This window comes from Tursiops truncatus, chromosome 16, assembly GCF_011762595.2.
Source record: "Tursiops truncatus isolate mTurTru1 chromosome 16, mTurTru1.mat.Y, whole genome shotgun sequence".
Classification (NCBI taxonomy): Eukaryota; Metazoa; Chordata; class Mammalia; order Artiodactyla; family Delphinidae; genus Tursiops; species Tursiops truncatus.
This window is the reverse complement of record NC_047049.1, coordinates 36,875,234-36,881,713: the sequence shown is the minus strand read 5'-3', so window position 1 is coordinate 36,881,713 and position 6,480 is coordinate 36,875,234.

The following is a 6,480-nucleotide window of genomic DNA, read 5'->3' as shown; positions in this document are numbered from 1 at the left end:
TGATAGGGTGTCTTTGTAATCCTTACCAGTCGTTAATATAAAAAAATTTACTCTGCACCTTTTGTGTGTTAGAGGCTGGAGATATCTGATGAAACAAGGAAAACATGGTTCTTACCCTTTAAATTTATATTGAGTTGAAAATATGCTGGGGAATTTCAACCCAAAAGAGATGTAATAAAAATAACTAACATTATTTGGCACTGGTTAACTTGTTTAGCATTTATCAAAGGCAAGGCCAAAGCCATCTATTTCTGCCCACACCTCTGTGATACAGGTACCATGTTTATCTTATTTTAAGGAATACCACTGATGCTCAGAAGACTTAAATACTAGCTAAGGTCAAATATTTAAGAATTAGAATCAAATCTGGATCTTGAGCCCAGAGTTACCTGAATCCAAATTCTAACTCTTGTTGCTTCTTTGTTTTGTTCCCCCTAAAGATATAGATGAGCAAACCCAACGTAGATTTTCCTGGTTGGGCAAGGTCCTGCTTGTTAGAGAATCTCTGAGGCTCTGTACAGTGGGTAAGGCCAGAATTTAATACATTTTTATAGTAAACAGGGACACTAAGGCAAAATCACCAGAGCAACAGAAAGGAGTGGTTGAACCAGAAACAGGGACAGGGTATGAGATGGGTAATGTCAGGACAGAAGAGGAATGTGGGTGAGTATGTGAAACAGGTTACCCAAGTTGAGTCAAAACCAGGTTGGCCCAGAGCAAAGCCAGGTCTGGCAGCCTGGTTGCTATTTATTTGACAATCTGTTGATAGATGTGTTGTTATAGCTTTTCCATAGTCACAACACTTTAAGGAGCAGAGTCATGCATTTGACCCTACCCAATGTAATTCATATCAATGAAGCCCGTCCTGCAACACTGGAGAATTACCCAACCCTCAGCATAACAATCCTCCTTTCTATATTTAGTAGAATCAGAAATTTTGGAAAGTCACTATTCTTTGTAAGAAAAGGCCTTTCCTTTGTCTTCAGACCTGAGATTTCCTCCATGAGGCTGAACATTTCACACTTTTTAAGTTCCATCCTCCAGATCTAGTCCTTTCAGCGTTGGTTCCAACCAATGCGTCCTGCACACCAATATGGTGTTAGATGGATACATTTGACTTAGTGAAATGAACTAGTTCTGTTAGCCCTTCCTTTAAAGGACATCAAGGATAATACCAATAGTTATAAAGATAATCATAACAAAAATCACTCTCATTTCTGAACCACTTCATGTTCTATTCAAAGTGCTTTCACAGCTATAATTACCTTCCTTTTTATTTTTGAGAGGTAACAAGGAATGGCTATGTATAAATGCTCATGTTAGCATTAGCCATTGGAAGTTCCAGATCTAGTTCCACAACTGATTAGCCATGTGACCCCGAAAAAATCATTTATCACTGATTCCAGCAATTTCCTTTTCTACAAAATGGTGACACTCTTTTCTGCCTACCCCATCTTCTGTCATGGAGACCAAAGATGTACATGAATCATATTTGCATAGCCCGGCACATGGGCCTTGAAGTCACACTGTTTAAGTTTGGCTCCTAGCTCCATTATTATCTTTATATCCATAGACAAGTTAATTAATCACTCTAATCCAAATTTTCGTATCTGTGAAATGGAGATAATGTTAGTACCTTTATTATTGAGTTGTTATGAGATAATGCATTAAAAAGATTTAACATAATGCCAGTTACATATAAAGAGGTTAATGAATATTTTTATAAAATGCTATATAAAGATAACTGCTTGAAATTTTATTCATGAACAAATTCCCATACGGAAAAATAGTAACTTAATTTACATAGGAATTAAGTATTCCAAGACATTAAATGACATATGCAAAGTCATATTTAATCATAAGTCCTATTTTCTTGCCCTCTTGAGATTTTGATATATTTATCTGAATAACATTAAAAATAGAAATCATCTCTACCTATTATTTTGAAACACTTAACATTTGCCAGGCATTATACTACGTGCTTTCTATACATTATCTTGTTGGATTCTCCTAATAGTCCTGAAGATGAACTCCATGTGGCCTCCATTTTACACGTAAGAGACTGAATCTTTGAAAAGTTAATAACTTCCTGAAGTGGTAGACCCACTTTTTTGGGGGGGGGAATAACTCCAAAGCTGCATCACTATAGGGGCCAGTGCTGTTAATTAACCATGATGCTATACTACTTCTCACAATGCAGTATTGCCAGAATATTAGTATTTGTTAGACAATTATTCTCCATTTATTCACACAATCAGTTAAATAACCTCTAATATTTTATCCAATGATGTGATCAAAAAATAGTTGTTGAGTGGCTGGGAATGCCATCTTTGTCCTCCAGACACTTGATCGGGTCCTATGGAAACTGGAATACTTTTAAGACATGTAATTAATATGTATTTAGCTAAGACTCATTTCTCAAAATTTTCCTAGCATACATAAATAAAGGGGCTGTAGAAGTGAGGGGGAGGGTATTAAATAAGATCTGAGCCTTGACAGGGGAATGCTGGCTGGCAGGCCACCAAAGGGCTTCACAGGGAGGCACCTCTTCGGTGACTATGGCAGACCAGACTGGCCAATCCCAACACTTGACCTTGTCAGTGTCCTAGAAATAAGTTGCACTTACACATGCTGAGTCATATAACTGAAGCTTACAGGAAGCTGCAAAGCATAAACCAAAGCATGTCTTTATAATTTACATTTAAAACTATAATTGTTACGAGAACTATATCAATTTTTTTTGCCAAAATAGTTCATTCTTTCCCTTTAATAAAACACGTGGGAAGTTCTAGTATAAAAATGTTACTTGCTTGTGCAAGGGAATAAAACACAGAGGAAGTATGTGGTTTAACAAAAAGCATCACCTACACAATCATTCAAGTACACTGAGCCTTTTTCCATAAGGAAATAACAGTGTAAGCACTTTACACGAATTATCTTATTTAATCTTAACAATAGCTTTATAAAATGGTACCTTTCTTATCCCTACTGTATAGATTAAGGAATTGAAGTTTGGAGATATTGGGCCACTTGCCCCAAAATATCATTCTCTAATTCTGGAATCTTGACTTTAGATGCCAAGCTCTTAATCTTTATGCTATAATGTTGTGAGTATTTATTATGAAGTAGCTAGGCATTCAGAACATGAAGAGTAATAAGGTAGACACTGTTCCTTCCCAAGTGGAACTTACAGACTAATGAAAAAGGCAGATATTCTACAGCTGCTTATTCACATAATGAAATCTTTAATTATAATTGTAATGAATCCAGCAATAAGAAGACCACTCTCATCAAGGGGGACAGGGAATTATTCTTTGAGGAAATGAAATTTTGGCTGAGATCTGTAAAATCTGCCACATGGGACTACAGGCAGGGGACTAGCTCAGGTGGCAAGGAGCTAGATTTACCAAAGGAAACTAAAGAAGCACAGGGAGCCAGGTTGGAAATGGGACGAGATGAGTTTGAAGAGGTAGAGCCTAGTTTTACACCTTCCTAGCCACTCACAGAATTTTGAATGTTAAGCCATTAAAGAATTTTAATCTCAAAAGCGCTTAAAACAGAATCAGATCTGTGATTTAAAATGATGACAGGGCTTCCCTGGTGGCGCCGTGGTTAAGAATCCGCCTGCCAATGCAGGGGACAAGGGTTCGAGCCCTGGTCCGGGAAGATCCCACATGCCGCGGAGCAACTAAGCCCGTGCGCCACAACTACTGAGCCTGTGCTCTAGAGCCCGCGAGCCACAACTACTGAGCCCACGTGCTGCAACTACTGAAGCCCGTGCGCCTAGAGCCCATGCTCTGCAACAAGAGAAGCCACTGCAACGAGAAGCCCGCACACAGCAACGAAGAGTAGCCCCTGCTCGCCACAACCAGAGAAAGCCTGTGCACAGCACCAAAGACCCAACGCAACCAAAATAAATAAATTAATTAATTAAAAAAATATATATATAAAATAAAATAAAATGATGACAATAGGTACAATATGGAGAATGAATGAGGTGGTTGTGGGGAATCTAGTTGGAAGGTTGCAGTGGTCCAGCTAGTGATGAAGATAGCTTGGGCTATTATGTGGCTATTGAACTAACCATGAACAAATAGTTCAATATTGAGGAATCAGCGCTCTTTTGGGGACAATTTGTGTTGATACCTATGGTCTCAAAGCAAAATCTCTCAAGTAAGCTGCTATGTTACTTATACACATATGTATCTGTTGCTCTTTATTCAATCAACACTGTCAGAAGCATTAGATCCAGGAAGCTGTCGAACGTGTAAATGATTTTAAAAAATAACAATTATTTTGGTGACATTTTCTCTATTAGGAAACGTTAAATCATCAAAAAAAAACTTTTAAATAATAGTTTGGTATTTGTTATTGGATAGAGTCAGTGTAACAAGCCATCCTTCCAGGTTTAGCGACTTCAAGAACAGTGGTGGATATCATGCTTTTGATAAAGGACTATAGCTAAATAGTTGTGCATATGTCTTTTTGCTGGACAATAAGAACTCAAAGCTCATTTGGGGAGCAGAGGTCAAGCACTTGAGAAGGTACGTTTGATGGTTCAAATAGTAGGAAGTTTGATAGGCAGATATTCAATTCAGGTCAATCTATGATACAAAGTTATATATTTGGGATGAGTACTATATGAAACAATAAAGAATGTGGTTGAAGAAACATTTCAACAACAAAAAGAAAAAGCAGCATAAGGCTGAGAGCACACAGCTACACTCTCCAATACATGCCATTAGTCAGATGTGGCTGTTTAGCACTTGAAATGTGGTTAATACTAATGGAGATGTGCTATCACTGTAACATAATATTCAGATTTCAAAGACTTAGTGCAAAAGAAAGAATGGAAAATCTCTCATTAATAATAATATTGATTACATGTTAAAATGATAATATTTCGGATCTATTGGTTTAAAAGAAATAAAAATAGAATTAAATTTTACTTATAAAATGAATTATAAATAAAAATTTGATTTCATCTGTCCTTTATGCTTTAAAAAATGTGGCTGTAAGAAATTTTAAATTGTATCTGTAGTTCACGTTACATTTCTATTGAACAGCACTGGTAGAGAGAAAAGAGTAAAGGTAATTATCCCCAAAGAAATCTGGTTATTTGTAGAAAATTTTAAATAATTCTGCATTTATAAGATTTTTCTAAATATATAGAGAAAATGAGAGAATATAGATTGTGTGAAAGATATCAGATTGTGCCACAGCACTTACCAAGTTTAAGGATAATTTGGAGACTGAACAGCAGAAAAATTATTATTGAGTAATAATCTGTTATTGTATTAGTGTGCAATGCAATTTATGAATAATAGTGGATTTATTCCAGATTAGCACGAAGCAAGATTGTTCATTCCTATGAATTTACTGTAAAATTTATTATGTAGCTTGTATAAAATTTACTATATTTATATTAAATTACTATTAATTACTATATATTGATGTTAAGAAAAATGTCCTTTGAAACATAATTAAAAGGAAAGAGACCTAGTAGAGTTTGCAGCCAAGCTGGCAGTGTCTCAAAGTAAAACATCTGACATGAAGTAAATACTCAATAAATAATTAAGAATTGTTAGTAATAACTTTATCATATTCCTCAGTAACTAAGCAACATTCTCTGGATGCCTAGATTTATCCACTAATTCATTTATTTACTCAGCAAATTTTTGATGTTGATGGTGATTAGGAAAATGATGAAACACAGATACTATGATATTAAAAGCCATTTACCCATTTTTCAGCAGTGCTGGGGAGATTTGAGGTAATTTAACTGTAATTTAACCAAATAAAAATTCAGGAAAGAAACAGGAGCATATATCAAAATAGCCAGTGTTACCTTTTTACATACTCTAATCATCATTTATTTACCTACATAAATTGATGAAACTATTAATATATCTAAAACTAGATTCAATTGGAATTTTCGGTAAGCATTCTGTGTGTGTTTAAAAAGAAAATCTCTATTTGAATATACCTCCTACAGGAATTCAAATACAAAATGAGCTGTAGAGCATACCATACATAAACTCTGCACATTAAGTAAGCAGTTAAGCAGTTAAACCTCCTTGGAGGAATGGATGGTATAAATTTCCTTCTATTCAGTCATAGGACCCTTCCTCTCCATTCTCACAAGCTTTGACCTTGGCCACCAATTAAGTTCTGATCCTGCCACTCCAGGACCTGGATGTCCTTAAAGACAACCTCCTGAACTTTTGGCTTTTGGTATTAACTTCTCTTTAAATGTAAGTGATCTTTCCTTTGAGCATTTGGGATTGTGATGGGTGTATGCTGGATTAGCTTATTACGGCCTCTTTTCAAAAACCTTAATATTTCAGTCATTTATGACAGATAGAACTTTGTCATTTCTCTCTGTGCCTCTTTGTCATAGCCATACTGTGTTTGAAGGCGGGTGTAATAAAGTGGAGCTGAAATGGGGATTCATTGACACCAACCCTGAAGAGAACATGT